Genomic DNA, 18,505 nt, shown 5'->3' with positions numbered 1-18,505 from the left:
TAATTTCCCTTTTTAAAAATAGAATTATTAGACCAACAGCTCAGATGAGCATAACTTCACAGACAGGATCCCAACACATTTCTGGGACCCCCACTGAGCCCCTTCTCTCTCATTTATAACCACAGTTCCCTGGCACCACACAGGAAAATTATGCACACCTGGAGGAGAGCTTGAGGTTAGGGCGCAAGGAAGGACACCACTGAGGATATCCCCTAAAGGTCACAGCCAAGCAGTGTGATGGCTGACACCTTAGAAATACATGATTGTTAAGGCCTGCTAGTCCAAGCTGGATCAGTCTCCGGACTGTCATTCTCAAAACTAGCCAGCATAAAGACCACTGCAGGCAGGAGGGGATGGGGGATGTCAAGAACATTTTAAGTGTGGTGACACCCTTCTCACTCAGTGACCTGTGACTGCCAAGCCAAGATCCCTGAATGGAAACGCCTGGTTGGAACTCCTTCTTAGCTCATCAGTCAGACAAGCATCTTTGGAGCTATTTTTTCCAAGGAAGGGGACGTCCCTGAAGGAAATGAGTGGATGCCAAGCAGAGAATATAGCAAATCAAAATACTTCCTGACACAGCCAAATCCTTGGCTGATGTACTTCCAGCTCAATGCCTGGAACTCAAGACCAGCCCAGGGAGGATCAGACACAGGCTCCCATGTGGCTAGAAGCCAAGAAGGTCCAAAGTGGCTTCAGAAAACTCTAAGACTGAAGACACTGGGCTTGTTCCAAGCCATAGGATTTCTGAGCTAATGGGAGGATTGAACATCATCTTACTTTAAAAAAAAAAAAAAGAAAAAGGTGAGGGGAATATACAAGTGCTCAGGGAAACAGTGTTGCAGAGTTCCTTAAAGTAGTGAAGGATTTCAAGACTGGTCTCCAGAGTCCTTTTCCCCAAAATAGACACTTTTAGCCACGAACCGTTTAGTTAATTACCCAAGGAGATAAAAGGTTCAAACCAATCACCCCCACTCCCAGCACTCAGTCCTGGAACTGACCCTGAGGTACTTCGGGCCAGGGTGATGGGGAGAGAGGTCAGATGATCCGTGGCGATTTGGAACCAACCTCACAAAACTGCGTCATCCATGGACAGGCTGTAAGGGAACTAGCCACACCCCAGCCTCGGTCACACTGCAAATTTAACCCTAAACAGAACATACTAAACATCAGTGTTGCTCAAAAGCTTGGAGACACACTTTGGAGAAGGGAGGTGTACAAACAAGCCTTTCTAGATGGCTGTCTTGTATGCCATCTTCCAGGGATGGGTCCAGAAACCAGCAGATACACTTTGGTTTGTTTTTTTTAACTGACACAAAATGGTTCGGAGATGTGCCCACTCTCTCTGTCTCAAAGATTCCCTTTTCAATGCTCTGTCAGTTCTTCTGCTTGCCCCAAGCAAGAAACCTCCATCATGCACTACCAGTCTTCAACACATGCTAAATCGGGGCAATGTGGAGACAGGGGAGGCAGTGATGGCAGCCAGGAGGGGACAGGCTGAAGCAAAAGACACTGAATACTTGAAACCACAAATCCTGAATCTGCAGTTCCTCTGTTTACTTAGAAACAGTTGCTGATGCTTACCCTGCCCAAAGATAAACTAGGACAAACCGGAAAGGGAAGGGGAAGCAGTGAGGTAAGGGCTGTTGTAAACCTGGCACCATGCATGCAGAGGAAAAGCTCCCCGCGTGGTCAGGACATAGTTTTCCTCCCAATGAGAAAAGTTAGATAACAGTATGAATAGTGATATTAGGCTGAATCCAGGCACTAAGCAGAGGCAGAGGGCTGCTGTCCTCACACACATAAAAAGCATTTGGAGACCACTGTGGTGTGGTGGAAACAGCATGGCATTTGGAGTCACAGGAGGTGAACTTGAGTCCTGGCTCTGCCTAGGACAAGCTGTGTGACCTCAGGCTAGGCATTCAACCCCTCTGAGTTTCAATTCTCTGTGAACTATGAAACAAATGACTTAGACTAGCTGATCTTGTAGGTGTCTTTCAGTTCTATCACTCTGATGCTACTAATGATGCAACAAAAACGTTAATGCATCCACTCAGCAAGCACTTCCTGAACACATTCTGCATGCCAGCTCCTCCGCTGGGTACGAGGGACATCTTGCACCCAAGGAACCTTCCAATCCACACATGCGAGAGACTTATAAATGAGTCTGTACAGTACAAAGGGAGAGATGTGTGGACAGGGCGAAGGGTTCTAGCAGAGGACAGGGCAGACAGCAATCGGAAACAGTTGCCCAGGAGTGATTCCTGGGCTAACACTTGAGGTAGGAGGTAATTAGGCAAAAGGAAAGGAAAAAAGGAATAGTATGTACGCATGATAGTATGCACTCAGGAATGGCCCAGTAGGGCATGCACGGTGGGAGGAGTGCTAAGAGATCAAAGGCCTTATAAGCTAAACTAAGAAGAGTTACTGCCAAGCACCTCCAGGCCCCTGTACCTCCCCTGCTGTTCACCTCTATAACTCCCTATATGGCCACATCAGGGTCAGAAACAGCTCCTTCAAGTCCCCTTATGTCGACAGCCAAGCCACCATCCCACCCCTGCCCCCAGCCATCTCCTTTTGTCCGCGAGTCTCATCTAGCTCCACCTGCCGCCCTGCACATCCAGGCCACACCTGCTGAAAAAGAAGCTTCCTCTCAGTCACCCAGCAGGCCTTGCTTTCAACCCCTGCTCAGCCCTCAATGCCCAACCCATGTCAGCTGTTCCAAATAGTTTCCATCTTCCTCAAAGCCACAACCACATCCCTCCCACCCACCCCACTCTCATACTTAGTCGATGACTCCCACCTCCTCTGTTCCTGGGAATGACTGTCCAGCACAACTCCCATAGCAACCCTCCTGCCCACCTGTCCTAAGTTCCTTCTGAAATGGTGCAGACAAAACCATGGGTCTCTCTGCTTACAAGCACAAAAGAAAGCAAAGAGAAAAACTCTATGAAGAAACAGAGATTGCATTCATCAACCAGTGCAGGCTGTTGCCCATGCATGTGACGGCTCTGAAACAAGCACACTTAGGTGGGATAAGGTATATGAATGTACTCTGCATGGCAAAAGGCCCTGTGTAAATATTAGAGCTATTCCATATGTGTTGGTTGAATAACTGAATAAACAAATCAATGAATTTGAGGCAATCTAAAGAGCTGCAAAATACACAGTATCATCAGCACAGGGACTAGGAATGCAGTCTAGAATTCGGCCAAGAGGATCCTTTCTAAAACCAGAGTTTTCAAAACTCTGATCCCTCCTTTGCTCCTACACACACAGCCCACTTAATGCCAACCTGAGCAGTGCTGAATCATTTTAATGATGTATTTTGGCTATTTTGGAAATAACTTCCTAAAACAATATGTTTAGTATAAAATATAAGCACAACAGGTTTAGTATATTGCACATATAGTACGCTATACTTTGTGGGTGTATATATATGTTTGTGCCATGCTCTAAGTGCCATTATAAGCTCTTAGCCAATGACTGCTGACATAGGCCCACAGCAAGACACCCACTGCAGCCTCCATTACACCATCCTGTGCTGAGCATGTTCTACAAAATGTTTTGTTTCCTCTGCTAAAGCTCTGTGCCATTTATTTTTTGTACTGGTCACAATGTTGACTCATCACGGCCAAGAGATGGTGTTCAACTGGCTTTGGACCCACCACAAAAAAATAATCAAGAAAAAACATAACCTAGGATTGTAAAACTCAATTATTAGAGTGGTCCAAGTCTCATGAGCACCGGTGAACACGGGTAGGCTTACAGACGTCAGAGCTCTAGTCATCAGAAATATTCTGTGGGATGACAAGAAGATGAAAACCCTTCTTCCTGGTTTACTCTGTACCATCTACTAAACAGAGCTACCGAATTTCCTCCCAGTGCTGCAAGTTCAGGATGACACCATGAGCTGGTGAGTACATAACTCACTATATTTAGTTCTTCTTTCGTGTTTATTACAGGCAGCCATGAGCAATAAATGATGACATTAGGAACCCATCTCTACTGAGACTCTGCCCTTTGAACCCCACAGAAGCTGTTACATGGCCAGTACTCCAGGTTTCCCCAGCACTGAGTGTGTGCGGCATGGGACAGGATAGCGGAATTCTAGAATGTCTGAGCTTAGGAAGGCCCAGACATGATCTCATTTACATCAGAAACAACTAAAGTTCAGAGATAGCAGGTTGTTGCAGGGTTGGTGGCAAGTCACGTATACCAACAGTCTGATGAACTCTCACCCTAAAACCAAGAAGCTAAAAATGAAAAACGTTGAAATTCAGTCTCCATCTGGGCTAACATTTAGTCTTCAGCAGTCTAGAAGAATGATTTCAGAAAGGCAATGGTGATATGAGAAGAAACAGAAAATGTGGATCATGATGGCTCATAAAATAGGAATGATTCGGATTAAGTTCAGTTATTCAAGTTTTAGGTTGGTTGGGCTTTTTTGTTGGTGGTAGTGGTGTGAAGTTCCTTTTCTAGAATCTACAGATGCTTTAGAAGGTACCAGACCCAAAAACTAATTCTTTCTTTCATTAAAACACTGGCGACTTCTATTATCCAGTTTTATATTTTTGTCTGACTATTAAAAGGAATGAAAACTAAGAAATGTTCAACTCCTTTGAGTTCAGTAGTTCACTTCTATTTGAAAAATAAAATGAAAATATTTAAGAGCAAATGTAATTAGTAAATTTGTATAAATGTTCCCAACATGGTATTTTTATGAGTAAATCACATTATACAAAGGACATTATATGTTTCAAAACTAATATAATGACTTGATTTTTGTAAAGAATACTTTTTAAAAATTATATTATTGCTTTCTTTCCTTCCCCTTAGTTAAAAACACACAAATTTCTTTCTTTCTTTCTTTTTTTAGACGTAGTTTCGCTCTTGTTGCCCAGGCTGGAGTGCAATGCAATGGCGCCATCTCGGCTCACTGCAACCTTCGCCTCCCAAGTTCAAGCAATTCTCCTTCCTCAGCCTCCCAAATAGCTGGGATTATCAGTGCCCGCCACCATGCCTGGGTCTTGAACTCCTGATCTCAGGTGATCCGCCCACCTCAGCCTCCCAAAGTGTTGGGATTACAGGCATGAGCCACCAGGCCCCGCCATAAAACACACAAATTTCTTTAAAGAAAAAAATATTTGGTTTACCCTACTGTCCCAACATTTTTTTCCCATCATTTACATTTTAGTTTCGTTATTTAAAAAGAGAGGTATCAGGCCAGGCGTGGTGGCTCACACCTGTAATCCCAGCACTTTGGGAGGCAGCGGTGGGTGCACAGCTTGAGCCTAGGAGTTCAAGACCAGCCTAGCCAACATGGTGAAATCCTGGCTCTACAAAAAACACAAAAATTAGGTGGGTATAGTGGCACACATCTGTAGTCCCAGTTACTAATGGGGCTGAATGGGAAGACTGTTTGAGCCTGGGAGGTTGAGGCTGCAGTAAGCCATAATCGCACCACCACACTTCAGTCGGGACAACAGTGTGAGACCCTGTCTCAAATAGAAAGAAAACAAAAAGTGTAAAGGTGTTTCTGCTTCCTTTTTTAATTAAAAGGATTAGAAACTCATATAAGAGACTATTTCCAGCTTCTGAGTCCATGTTGGGACAATTCTGGAAGTTGTAAATTTTATTGAAGTTAGGATGCCTTGAACATAGATATCTTCCCCAATCTTTCACCTAGATCTAATCAGAAAAGCCATCCTTTACAGCAGGCACCTACCTGCCACACAGAGCTATCCAAAAGCAGACACACTTAGAATGGGATGTGTGACTAAGCATGATAACTGGGCAGGGGGATGTCATCTCCTAAAAATGTAGAAGTGTTATATATGGAAATTGTGTATGTGCATATGTACCTTAAAGGGGTTCCTGACCCTTTACCCGAAAAGCCTAAAAACCAGTACCTTACTGATTATAATAGGGAATGTTGAATTATCCAAAGCTCAACAAGCACAAATAATAGTCATTTTTTTTTCAAGCACACCTCTGCTGGAACCATTTTTTATTTAATCACTGCTGTAATCAGCAGACTAGAGAAATTCTCTCTGAGTGAGGAAAACATGGAGTGAGTCATCTCTATGTTGATAAGGAGACAGCAGGATGAGGGCACTGCTGTGAAGTAGGCATCAGATGGTGCCTTGTCTAAATTAGTCAGTGGAACAATCAGAATGATCTCTTCCCATGACGTGCAGTAATCACCGGAGATGATGCTGATCTCCTTGTTGTAGTGACGACCCCAACACAATTTCATGTTTACTTCTCCAAACCAGGGCAAAAAAAAAAAAAAAGGAAAGACAAAAAATGTATGCCACTCAGTATTTGTAGTCACTAGATGGAAAAAGAGAAAGTATCTTGTTTTTACATGTGGCTGGGAAATGTGCTACAACTTCCTGTTTGTTTAAAAAGTACAAGTTCAAATGTGTAAATCTCTTGGAGAAACACCAACACCTAAGAGAGGTCGCTGTTGCATGAAATGGATATGATGTCATTGTAGGTCACAATAACTTTGGCCAGAAAGTGGCCTTATGAACCTCTGGTGACATAAAGCAATATGGCAGCCCAGGGAGATACTTCTAGACAATGACCCCTGAGAAGCTGCCCCCAAAAGCACACACTCCAAACAGCAGTGTGGTGACTGGTATCATTGGTTCTGGACACTGAATTCTACCCTACTCTTTCAGAGAGGTGGCAACTTACACCAATTCTATTTTGAGCATTTTCCTAGGGAAGCTGAGATTCTTAAGAGAAAGAAAATGGGTTTGAAATGCTTTTTAATGTGTCTGAACTCCGCAGTTAGAAACTATCAATCACAAAGGATTCCAAATCCTGTTCTGTTCCACAATGCAAGAAGACCTTTCCCTAAAGGGCAGCAGTGAGACGTTCAGTTGAAATGGCCATAATCTGTGGCTCAACTCATGGCAACCACCTCATTTCAAATCCATATTTGCCTAAAGCTGCTGAATAAAGAAAACATTGAGCACAAACAGGTTTAAATCCTTTATAGAAATAAGGGAAAGGATGGAAGAAAGAAATTGGCCTGACTGACATATCCCCATACATGCAAAATTTGAAACTCAAGTCAAAGTACTCTAGTCCCAAGTTGTTAATGAATGTGAAGCTTCAGACCAATTAAAGGCACTGTGAACAGGCAATGCCCTCAATCAAAACACATTGAGCAAGAGGAGTCATAAAGCCAACTGGTGAGGAAACTTTCCATGTTTCTAGATCATTTATAAAGAATAAAAGAGATACTATTATTATTATTATCCTTTTTAAAGATAATACATAAACATACCACAAAAAAAAATTTAAAGTAGCTACCCATCTCAGGCATCTCCTCCTGAGATGGTCTACAAATATACAAGCACTGAAGACTATTCTATAGCCTCAGCAGTGTGTGTGTGTGTGTGTGTGTGTATGTGTGTGTGTGTTTAACTTAAGAAGGATACCACCAGTTTTTAAATGTCCAACCACTCTAAGTCTCCAGGGGCATGGGAAGGTCCCATACCTTTTTAATTCCTGAAATCACTTACTGAAGGAGGAAGCAGAAGGAAAAATCCTCCCCCTGTAATTACCAGTAAGTTTCACTCTTTTTAATTTTATTTAGGTTCCATTCTGTGAGAAAAGACAACAAATGAAAACCAGGGTTGATGCCATTCGTCATAAATACCATTCCACTGAAACCCTCATTTGCCATAAACCATTGGTCATACACATAGAACACTACACAATCAATGCTCATTTTCTAGAGATTCCAAGTTCCGGAAGTACCACTCAGAGTGTTTTCACTCAAGCTGGGGAGTCTTTAAACACATGTAGAAGCAAGTCAGCACTGCCCATGCCCACAGGAGGGAGAGACCCCATTCTAGAATGCTGCTGATCATCCTGTCCTCTCTTTCCTCATCATTTCCACAAAAGGCCTGAGAAGACCACTTGGGGTTGGAGTTGAGGGAAGGAGTGAAAATGTTTTCAAAGAAGGAAATCTTGAGGCTATTCAAAAGCTTTGGGGACAGGGGGATTGGGGGATCCTAAACTGAAAGGCTCACAAAGGCAGTTAGAGGCAGGAGGAGGCAAAATAGGCTTTGGAGCCACTGATGGTGGGAAGAGGCAAAAATGTCTATAGCAGCTGGAGACTGCAAGACTAAAGGAACTCACTAGGAGCCTCAAAATGGGAAAACTAAGGCGCCCAGTGAGAAGATGGAAGAAGCTCAATAGGACGATTTGTCCGGGAAACAGACAAAGCAAATGTGGAGCAGCTGCATTTTATGCCAGAAGCCCACAAATAGATGAAGATGTGCGTGAGTCAGAACTGATTTTCGCATATCAGTCAATGGCAGTTGAGGGGTACAGGTGGAATGCATACATCTACCACAACCATCACAGTATACTTTTTTTTTTTTTTGAGATGGAGTCTCGCTCTGTCGCCCAGGCTGGAGTGCAGTGGCCGGATCTCAGCTCACTGCAAGCTCCGTCTCCCGGGTTTATGCCATTCTCCTGCCTCAGCCTCCCGAGTAGCTGGGACTACAGGCGCCCGCCACCTCGCCCGGCTAGTTTTTTGTATTTTTTAGTAGAGACAGGGTTTCACCGTGTTCACCAGGATGGTCTCGATCTCCTGACCTTGTGATCCGCCCGTCTCAGCCTCCCACAGTATACTTTTTATCTTGTAGCATTTATCCTTGATATTTTGAAGATAATCATAAATATCTTCTAACTTGTAGCCCTGTAAATCACGGTGCCTGTTTGGCCTTCTTCAGAAAATTTTATCATATCTAACTTTTCATTGCAAAATTACTGATTTTCAGGTATGTTTTCACTTCGTGAACCCTCAATTAATGAACTTTTGGATGATATAACTATTGAATGAGAAAAATACCTGAAATGTAACAACAGTAAATTAAACTTAAGTCATTGAAATTGTTTGTAGAAGTTCCAGTGCCTACAAGCAATGTAGCTTACAGGCTATTGGCAAAGGCTGCTGGATGTTCCTGCTTGCTAATAATTCACTCAGCTGATCAGATTTATAATTATGCAATCCTGAAACTAAGTTTCTTGATTTGGGGAAGTCACAGCACTTCAAACTTTTTACATAAGGTGAGGCTTTATGACTACTTTTATATCACATTATCTCATTTGTATAATTCATATTTGCATAAAGTGGAAACCATATTCATTAGCATGTCTTCATTTACTTCTTAGTAGGGACTTGATATGGAAAAATCTACCCTTTGCCTTCGCCTTCCCTCTTTCCTCTGTCAAAAATCCTATGCATCTCTTCCTTTCTCTCCCTAGATGATCTCATTCAGTCACGTAGCTTTAAATATCATCTATATGCCGATGACTCTGAGAGATACCATTTCCAGCCCCAGCCAACTCTACATCTCTATGGGAATATCGAATCGGCATCCCAAACCTAAGATGACCCAACAGAACCCTTACAGTCCCTCTTTGCTCCTTATCTCAGTGAACAGCAATGTCATTCACCTAGCCAAAAACACGGGACTAATCCTTGACTTTTGTTTTTACTTACAACCCACATGCAACCTAGAAGGCTCTACCTTCAAAATGTATCCTGAGTCTGGCCACTTCTTTGTATCATTCAATCATCACTACTCTAATCCAAGTCACACCCTAATCTCCTGCCTGGATCACTGGAAGGACCAGTGATATAGGTTATACAGATTCTACTCTTGCCCCTAGAATCTATTCTGCACTGAGGATCCAGAGGAAAAATGTTAAAGCACAAAGAAGATCACATGGACTATGGAATCCGATCACTCTCAGAGTAAAAATCAAACTCCTGGCCAGGTGTGGTGGCTCACACCTGTAATCCCAGCACTTTGGGAGGCCGAGGCGGGCGCACCATGAGGTCAGGAGATCAAGACCATCCTGGCTAACACAGTGAAACCCTGTCTCTCTAAAACTACAAAAAATTAGCCAGGCATGGTGGCGGGTGCCTATAGTCCCAGCTACTTGGGAGGCTGAGGCAGGAGAATGGTGTGAACCCGGGAGGCAGAGCTTGCAGTGAGCTGAGATCCGGCCACTGTACTCCAGCCTGGGCGACAGAGCAAGACTCCGTCTCAAAAAAAAAAAAAAAAAAAAGAGAAATCAAACTCCTTACCATATAGCCTACAGGGTCTGGCTCCCACCTACCACTCTCATTTCACATCACTCTCCCTCCCTATCAACACCCCCAGACCAAGTCCAGACAAACTGGCTGCCTTCCTGTTCGCCTACCAAGCCAACCATATCCTATGTCAAAGGCCTTTCTTTTCACCTGCTATTCTCTCTGCCTGAACACTCCTCCTCCTCCCCTGATTCCTTGACTCCACTCAGGTCTCTACACAAAGTCAATCTTCTTTTTCTCTCTCACACACACAGAACCCTTTTTAGACCATTCTTTCAAAAGGAGCCCCGCCAGCCCCTCATCTTGTTTTACTGTTTTCATACCACGCATTACCACCTGAAATTATATTGTCTATTTAGTTATTTGTTTGCTTCCTTCATAGTATTGCTCACAATACTTAGTGAACACCCATCAGGTGTGAGGTGCTCTTCTAAGAGCTGAGGATACAACGGTAAATAAGACAAGCAAAGACGCCTGCCCTCATGGAGCTCACATTCTTATCATTCCCACTCAAATCTAAGGTCCAGGGAGGCACAGACACGGTCTGTCTTATGACCACTGAATCCCCACAACAGTGCCTTGACACAGAGCAGGCATTTAATACATATCTGTTGAGTGCGTAAGTGTCCTGCTACCTGATGCCATCTGCTTCCCTGAGGACTTCCACTACAGAGCTCTTCCTGCCTGCCAGCTGGAATTCAGGTTCTGGGACTCAGAATGTCACTGTGTCCCCTTGGACAGGGCAGTCTGGACAGCCAGCCTCCTGTGGCTGAGCTGGTTTCCTAATCCTGGGCCTGCTTATCCTAACTGCCCTTCCTTCCTGTTGCAACCCCCAGCACCCTACAAACTCACCAGGTGACCATCCCACTGGGATCTGTCTCAGTGGGTCACGAGAGCACCTGACTCACATCATAGGAGCTGACCAGGTAGTCAGTGTTAACCAGGCCAGCTTTTCTCTACAAAGAGTAGCTGAAATAAAGATGCAAGCGTTGTTCAGCGTCCCTGGCCCATGGTGGGTCCTTACCCTCAGTATCTCACCTGAGACCTCCAGCATCAACTAGCTATCATACCTGGAGGCACTCTCACCTCAGCACCAGAACACACTGTTATTAAGGACATATTTTTGCCTCTTTCAACTGTCATAGAAGTAAGACGTGTACCTGCTGTGATAAGTAATTAAGTTTCTTTCAGAAAAAGAAGAACATTTGTTAACTGTGAAATTCTCTGATCTCAGATAAAAATGAAAGTAATTGTGAAATGTCGTTAATTCATCTTTCAAGAAAATGGTAGCTATATTGGTAGGGAGGGAATAAAAAAAGAGAGAGAATGGAAATCTGTTGAAGAACCACTCCGGAAGTCTCAGAAAATAAGTATTTAAACCCCATTGTTTCCAACATATCAGTTTTCACACTTTAATGTATCTGTTGGCTCAGAAGTGCCCTGCTTGAATACCCCTATGAGACTAGCAGATGAAGATGTCTATGAACATCACAAAAGTCAAGGAAGAAAGCCCCAAACTGGTGGTCAGTTGAATTGGGCTGAGTATGGCAGCTACACTGTAACACTTATATCTGGAACTCCAACTTGAAAAAGTGTGTTAATAAAGTTAATAAATGTAGCAAGTAGGGCAAGAATTGCCTTGCTCTACATCTCAGAGCCAAACAGTATTACCTTCTATTTGCCTAGGACTTTATTCTCCCTGGGCAAATATAAGCATTCGTGCATACATTACTTCTTGCATAGATTATCTCTTTTAGTCTGCAAAGCAAACATATCCTTAAACAACAGGATATGTTTCTCTGTCTGGGGCCCGGGAGGTCAAAGAATTCACCTACAATCCCACAGTAAAAATGGCAGAACCAAGTAAGTACCAAAACCCAGATATGCCTAGGCCCAACCCAGTATCCTTCCTTCTATAATAGAAAGGACAACATAGTTCTCTACAAATTACATTCTACAGTTAACAAAGTATTTCCCTTCACTGAGAAGAAGGAAAAAAACACATATATTCACCAGTGGTTTAAGGTGGTGGGAAGACGCATTGGTCCAGGAGCTCTGGGCAGAAAGGTTTCACGAACTCTTCCAAAGGATGCCAACTCCTGCAATAACAAATGTACAAAACACCTGGTGTGAATCACAGGCACCCTGTGGCCTCTCCCCAAGGGGACTCATTTAAACACCATTTGCCAGGTAATTTAGGCTTAAACCCCTATCTCTTTCAGCCCAATTTCCTTCCCCACTCTGACTTCCCAAAGTAGAAGAAGAATCTTTAATTCCCTAGCTGCAATGGTACTCATTAGAATCACAGGATCTTGCGCAGAAGGCAGCTTTACAGATCATCTTTAATGGAGATCACAAACCGAAAGCACAAGGGGTGACATCCAGGGTGAAAGTGTTACATTTCATTTGTGGATATGTTTAGAAAATCTGAGCCAAACATAAAAATCAGAGCTATCACACAAAAACTCAGATTTCTGGCTTCTCTTAAAGAAAGAAAAAAAAAAAATCAGACCTGTTAACATGGCCCACATTTATGTCTGAAAATGATCAGGTGTTGCTAAGCATTAAAAGCAGTCACACTTCATAGGCAGGCTTGGCTGCTCCAACATACCACAGTTCCCACCACTCGCTACTGTCTCCTCAACACAGAGAACTGGGGTTGTCATTAGTCATTGCCTTTGCATTATTGTTTTTCTTGTGGTACAGAAATATTTTCTACTTAATAATTCTAACAAAAGTGGGAAAACAAAAGGGGCCTAGTTCCAAGAAAAAAAAAATGGTAGAGCACATACAGTAACTCAAGTTGGTAGCCTCACTCCTGCAGACATTTGCAACCCCCAAACAAGTACAACACTCCCACTTTACATGAATTAAATGTAAGCAGGAAGCTGACTTGCCCGCTCCCATAGTTAGATGCAGAGGTCAACCTAGGTCTCTCGATTGCCTAACCCAGGAATATTTCACTATGCTGGACTACATACTAGTGTTATACTATTAAGCAAAAAAATTAATACAATAAACAAATACACACAATTAACTAATTAAAAATAATTATCAAAAATAATACTTTCAGAGAAGTATTAAAGTCAAGGAAATACAGTTGAAGCACCCCACTTTCCACTAAAATGCTTGCCATACATCAGAAGTGCTCAATGTCCCAAACTGTCTGGAATACTTTGTATGCTAGGAATATCTCCCTTAACATGCATCTTGAATACAAGACTGTAAATAAGTTTATGTACAAGGTAACAGCACTGTAGTAAGAAAGCAATGTTCAACAATAAGATCTTGATAGTACTTATTTATATCACTCCCACAAAGAATTTATTGATTCATTCACTTAAATATTTATTGAGCCCTATTACACTCCAGGAAGTATGCAAGGTGATGGAGATACAAAAGTGAACACGACCCTCAAGTTGCTCTATCTGAATAAAAGATAGATCCAGACACTCAAAATGAATTATAAAATAATGGGTAAGTGTAGTGATCTGCAGTCAAAGGCTTTGCCCCTGAGCTAAACCCTCTACGGTAAGTGTAGTGATCTGAGTATGCACCTGTGTTACGGGAGCACTGAGCAGGGGCACCTGATATAGTGGAGGTGAAAAGATACTTCCTAGCATGGACAGAGGCCTCGGGAAATCCTAAAGCTTGGATGGGAGTGGACCAGGCACAGGGAGAAATGGAGGACAATGGAGGCAAAAGCAAGGAGGTGAGAACAGCCCCTACAATTTGGTCTTGTCCAGATCTCTTATTAGCCTTGGATCTTAAAAGCCCCTGCCTAATGCCACATGACCCAACATCTGCTGGAACTTGATCCACAGCCCTACATATGCACTTACAGAAGTTTATCTTGACAAGTGCCCATATCAAAAATGTCACTGATTCAGCCCTGCTTCCTGGCAATGCCTACCTATGACTCCCTGGAGTCTGCTGTCCCAGAGTCCACAGGACATAAGAAACATGGTGGTAGAAATACTAAGCCTTCAGGTGCAGTGGCTCACACCTGTAATCCCAGCACTTTGGGAGGCCGAGGCGGGTGGATCACGAGTTCAGGAGCTTGAGACCAGCCTGACCAACATGGTGAAACCCCATCTATACTAAAAATAAAAAATTAGCTAGGCATGGTGGTACACACCTGTAATCCCAGCTACTCAGGAGGCTGAGGTAGGAGAATTGCTTGAACCCAGGAAGCGGAGGTTGCAGTGAGCCAAGATTGCGCCACTGACGCCAGCCTGGGTGACAGAGTGAGATTCCGTCTCAAAAAAAAAAAAGAAATAAAGAAATACTAAGCCTTTCATGATGGACAGAAGACAGTAAATAAAGATGTTTTTCTCATATCAGTCAAGGCTGCCCTGTCTATCTCCACCCCAGGGCCTGGATTTCCACAGCAAGAAGTTACTATGCATTTGAGCCTCAAGCAGGAAGCTTTGTGAAAAAATGTTTCCGAATATCTGCCCATCAAAATCCCCACATGGAGTCCTCCTTTTCTTCATAGATAAGAAAGAAGTGAGTCGCCAGCCCTGATCTAGACTGAAGCAAAACTGGGGAAAAGCACTCCAAAACACAGGCTGGAAAGAAGCACACAGAGGAGTAAAGACCAAACAGGTGGTCAGGGGTAGGGTTCCAGTTCAAGGCCCGTATGAGGAAACAAAGAGGCAGAATTCACCTGAAGAGTCGGAAGAGCTTCCCTGGATCAGTAACTAGTGGGCAGGTTCCTCAGTATGGCTGAAAATTAGAAACACCTGCAGAACTACAGCAACAAAATAATCCCCTACGTACCAGAGCCATTAAATCAGAATCTATGGTCTGGAGGTCCAAGCACTGTCCAGAATCTCCTCACACGTGGTGGTGATGTCCAATATCAAAAGAGTGTATTTCACCTAGAGGTCTCAGAAGCTCCAAAACCTCTTCAAGGACATGAATTCAGCATCCTCCAGGAAGGAGCCAAGCATCCAGATCTTTAGGGGAGTAGCACATCCCTGGTATGTTTACCCACTCTCTGCATCACACTATGACAACAATCACAACTTCTTTTAAGTAAATGTAAAAAAAAAAAAGGAATGCCAGCAGCCGGAATAGCAAATGGGTAATGAAGTGGCCTTCCTCTTTGCCCCCATCCCTTGTACACCACGACCCAATGTCAGTGCCTCTTGATAAACGATTGGGGGTGTCCAATCTCAGCAGCAGATCTGAGCCTTCATACACCTGTGTGGGTTCACTGCTCTGGCAGAACAAAGGATGTGGGAGCATCCAGTTATGCAGATGGCCTTCGAGGAATAGCTCCAAAGCACTCTGATCAGGTCCTTCCTGCCCACCAAAGGGCAGGACTCTACCGATCAATGCAGCACCTGCAAACCTGCCAAGCCCGGCTGAGCACTTCTCTTTCCAGATTTCCACTTTGTGGTCATGTAATGACCTGAGCAATCTCAAGCTAAGACTGGCAAAGTAAATGCCGTGTACCGCAAAGATGATGGACGGATCAGAGTAGACTGGCTCCCTGAATGCACCAGCCTGCAGAAATCTCTTCCCCCAACATTACAAGGTGCCACTAGGTGACCTTCAGGCAGCAGCCAGCACCAGAGAAACCCACAGCTGACCAAGGTCAACCCTCCTGATTGTTCCTTGGAAGGACAGTATGGATTGCAAGGCCCAGCAGCAATCCATACTATCCTTCCAAGGAACAAGGAGACAGGCAGGTGTTCCCATCAACCTAAGGATCCTCCATGAGAGCCATAATGCAAACTTGGAAGAGCATGGTGGAGGAGGAAGTTTAGGAAAAGTTCAAGATCATAATTTGCCCCTTCTTGGTGGTCCTTAATTTTTATTTTTATTTTTATTTATTTATTTGCTTACTTTTTGAGAAGGAGTCTTGCTCTGTCTCCCAGGCTGGAGTGCAGTGGTGGCGTGATCTCAGATCACTGCAAGCCGCACCTCCCAGGTTCACGCCATTCTCCCGCCTCAGCCACCTGAGTAGCTGGGGCTACAGGCGACCGCCGCCAAGCCCGGCTAATATTTTGTATTTTTAGTAGAGACAGGGTTTCACCATGTTAGCCAGGGTGGTCTCGATCTCCTGACCTCGTGATCCGCCTGCCTCGGCCTCCCAACATGTTGGGATTACAGGCGTGAGCCACCATGCCTGGTGGTGGTCTTCAATTTTTAAAAGATTCACTAATTTTCCCTGCAGTACTGTTATATTCTGGCCTAAAACAAGACCTTTCTCTGTCCCAACTCTCCAAAAGACCTCACAAGAGTTGTCCCAGGCCTTGCCAAAGACCTCGAACCATCATCTCCCTTATTCGTCCCCCATCCCAAGAATACATATCAATACCAACCATTGTGAAAGTTGCCTCTGCCACCCTCATTCCTACCAAACATCAATCCAGACCACCCGACCCATTCTGGACCACTCTGGCCTCTCCTGTTACAAGCTCTCATAGCCCATGTATCTCTCCTTCCTAGCATGAATCACTTATATTTTCACATTGTTGTCCCACTAGCCTATATATGGACAGGGATCCATATAATCATTTCCACTTTGCCTTGTTACTGCTGTTGTTTTAAAATTTTAAGGGGTCTTTGTTTGACTGGCTCACTGTATCCCAATATAGCACCTTGGAGCCCTCAGGTTTCCTTCAAAATACACCTCAAATTTCAGGCCATTCAGCTCAGACTTGGTTCCTCTCTCCTTGTTCCAAATCCAAGGCCCAAGCTGCTTTCTGAGCTCACGACATATTCTCTTCTCCTTCTCCCTCCACAAATTCCAACTCTTCCATCAACAAACACAGGCAGTCCAGGGGAGAAAATACCCGACTGGCCCTGAGGCTGACCAACTTGGGAAGGAAACAAATCAGAAGTTATCTATTTCATGTTTGGGCAGTGTTTTTTTGTTCTTTGTTTCTGTTTGTTTGTTTTTTGAGACAGAGTCTCACTCTGTCGCCCAGGCTGGAGTGCAGCAGCATGATTTCAGCTCACAGCAACCTCAGTCTTCCAGGTTCAAGCAATCCTCCTGCCTCAGCCTCCTGAGTAGCTGGGACTACAAGCACGCACCACCATGCCCGGCTAATTTTTGTATTTTTAGTAGAGACGGGGTGTCGCCATGTTGGCCAGGCTGGTCTCGAACTCTTGACCTCGTGATCCCCCTGCCTCGGCCTCCCAAAATGCTGGGATTACAAGCATGAGCCACTGTGCCCCGCCATGGGCAGTGTTTTTTTAAATCACACTGCATTATTTTATTTAAGATGATGTTCTAATATGCAAAATGAATCCCTTTTCTGACCTTGAAAAAGACTTCTCTCTTTTCCATAACAAAAGCCACTGGGGCCATAACCGGTGCCAACATCTCCACTGAAGCTTCCCGGGTCCTCAGTGCTGAGGTGGCTCCCACTTCCCAACCACCTCCTGGCTGTGTTCCCATTGCCCAGCTGTCCTCCCCCTGCATCCATTGGCAAAGGAAGATGAATCCTCAAGAGCTTTTTAAAGCTCTTCCACCTACTCTGCTGATTTAGTAGGAGGGAGAATGAATGTTTCCAAGTTCTCTGAATGACACAAAGCTCATAAAGTATAACGAAATTAGTTGAAAAATAGCAAAATGAGTTTAGCTCCCCCTCCAAAAAAAAAAAAAAAGGAAAGCATGCCTACTTTCAATGATTCACAATGACTTCACAATTTTTCCTCCACTAGGATATGTATTCTTCCTCCCAAAGCTAATGGTTCTCTCTCCTCCCCTCCCTAAGACAGTGTAGGGCCAGATCTCCAGAAACCTGTTCTATCTGATTTGAGACCCCCTGAAAAAATCTCGACAAAGCCCAGGGTACCCCATGCCAGAGGGTCCTTCCCCACTAGGGTCTTTGCATTTGCTATTCTCTCTGCCTGCAAAGCTCTTCCCCTTTTTCTCACCAGGAAAAGAGAGCATTCTCACTTTTGAGAGTTCAGATCAAATATGCTTTTTCACTGGGGCCAGCCCAGACTCTCTAACCTTACTCTCACTAGCAAAAGTCGCTTCCCTTGTAGACCCTCTCACAATCTGTAATTATCTTATTTATCCATATTTCCCTTTAGGCGGTAAGAATCTTGCCCAACTTGTTTACTGCTATACCCCCAGCAACACTACACATAGCAAGTACTCAGTAAAACATTGCTGAGTGGGTGGGCGGGTAAACAAGGAGGAGGCGGCAGGCCAGTGGGAACAGGCCTGAGAGCCCTTTAAAGACGCCCCATGGCATCTTCATCATGGCACGAAGCATGAGCAGGACTTCACCGTGGCCTCTCTTGGGTCTCTTGGTTTCTCTTGCCTTGATTCTTCTCAAGTCTGTTGCTACTTAGATATTGGTTCCACCATCATATACCCCCAGCTCCATCCCAATTGTTCAG

At 44.1% G+C, this 18,505-nt stretch overlaps 1 protein-coding gene across 5 annotated transcripts in view; it reads right to left on the bottom strand.

The window, feature by feature from the left end:
* Window positions 1–18,505, bottom strand: part of SORBS1 (sorbin and SH3 domain containing 1) — a 253,714-nt gene that overhangs the window by 168,314 nt on the left and 66,895 nt on the right. For all 5 annotated transcript variants that reach the window (XM_011963923.1, XM_011963926.1, XM_011963925.1 and 2 more), the window contains exon 2: window positions 12,146–12,231. The gene's annotated coding sequence lies outside the window, so the exon portion shown is untranslated. The remainder of the gene's footprint in view (window positions 1–12,145; window positions 12,232–18,505) is intronic.

The sequence above is a fragment of the Colobus angolensis genome, unplaced genomic scaffold (assembly GCF_000951035.1).
Source record: "Colobus angolensis palliatus isolate OR3802 unplaced genomic scaffold, Cang.pa_1.0 Scaffold630, whole genome shotgun sequence".
Lineage (NCBI taxonomy): Eukaryota > Metazoa > Chordata > Mammalia > Primates > Cercopithecidae > Colobus > Colobus angolensis.
The sequence above is the reverse complement of the archived record's forward strand: the minus strand, read 5'-3'. Positions and strand labels throughout refer to the sequence as shown.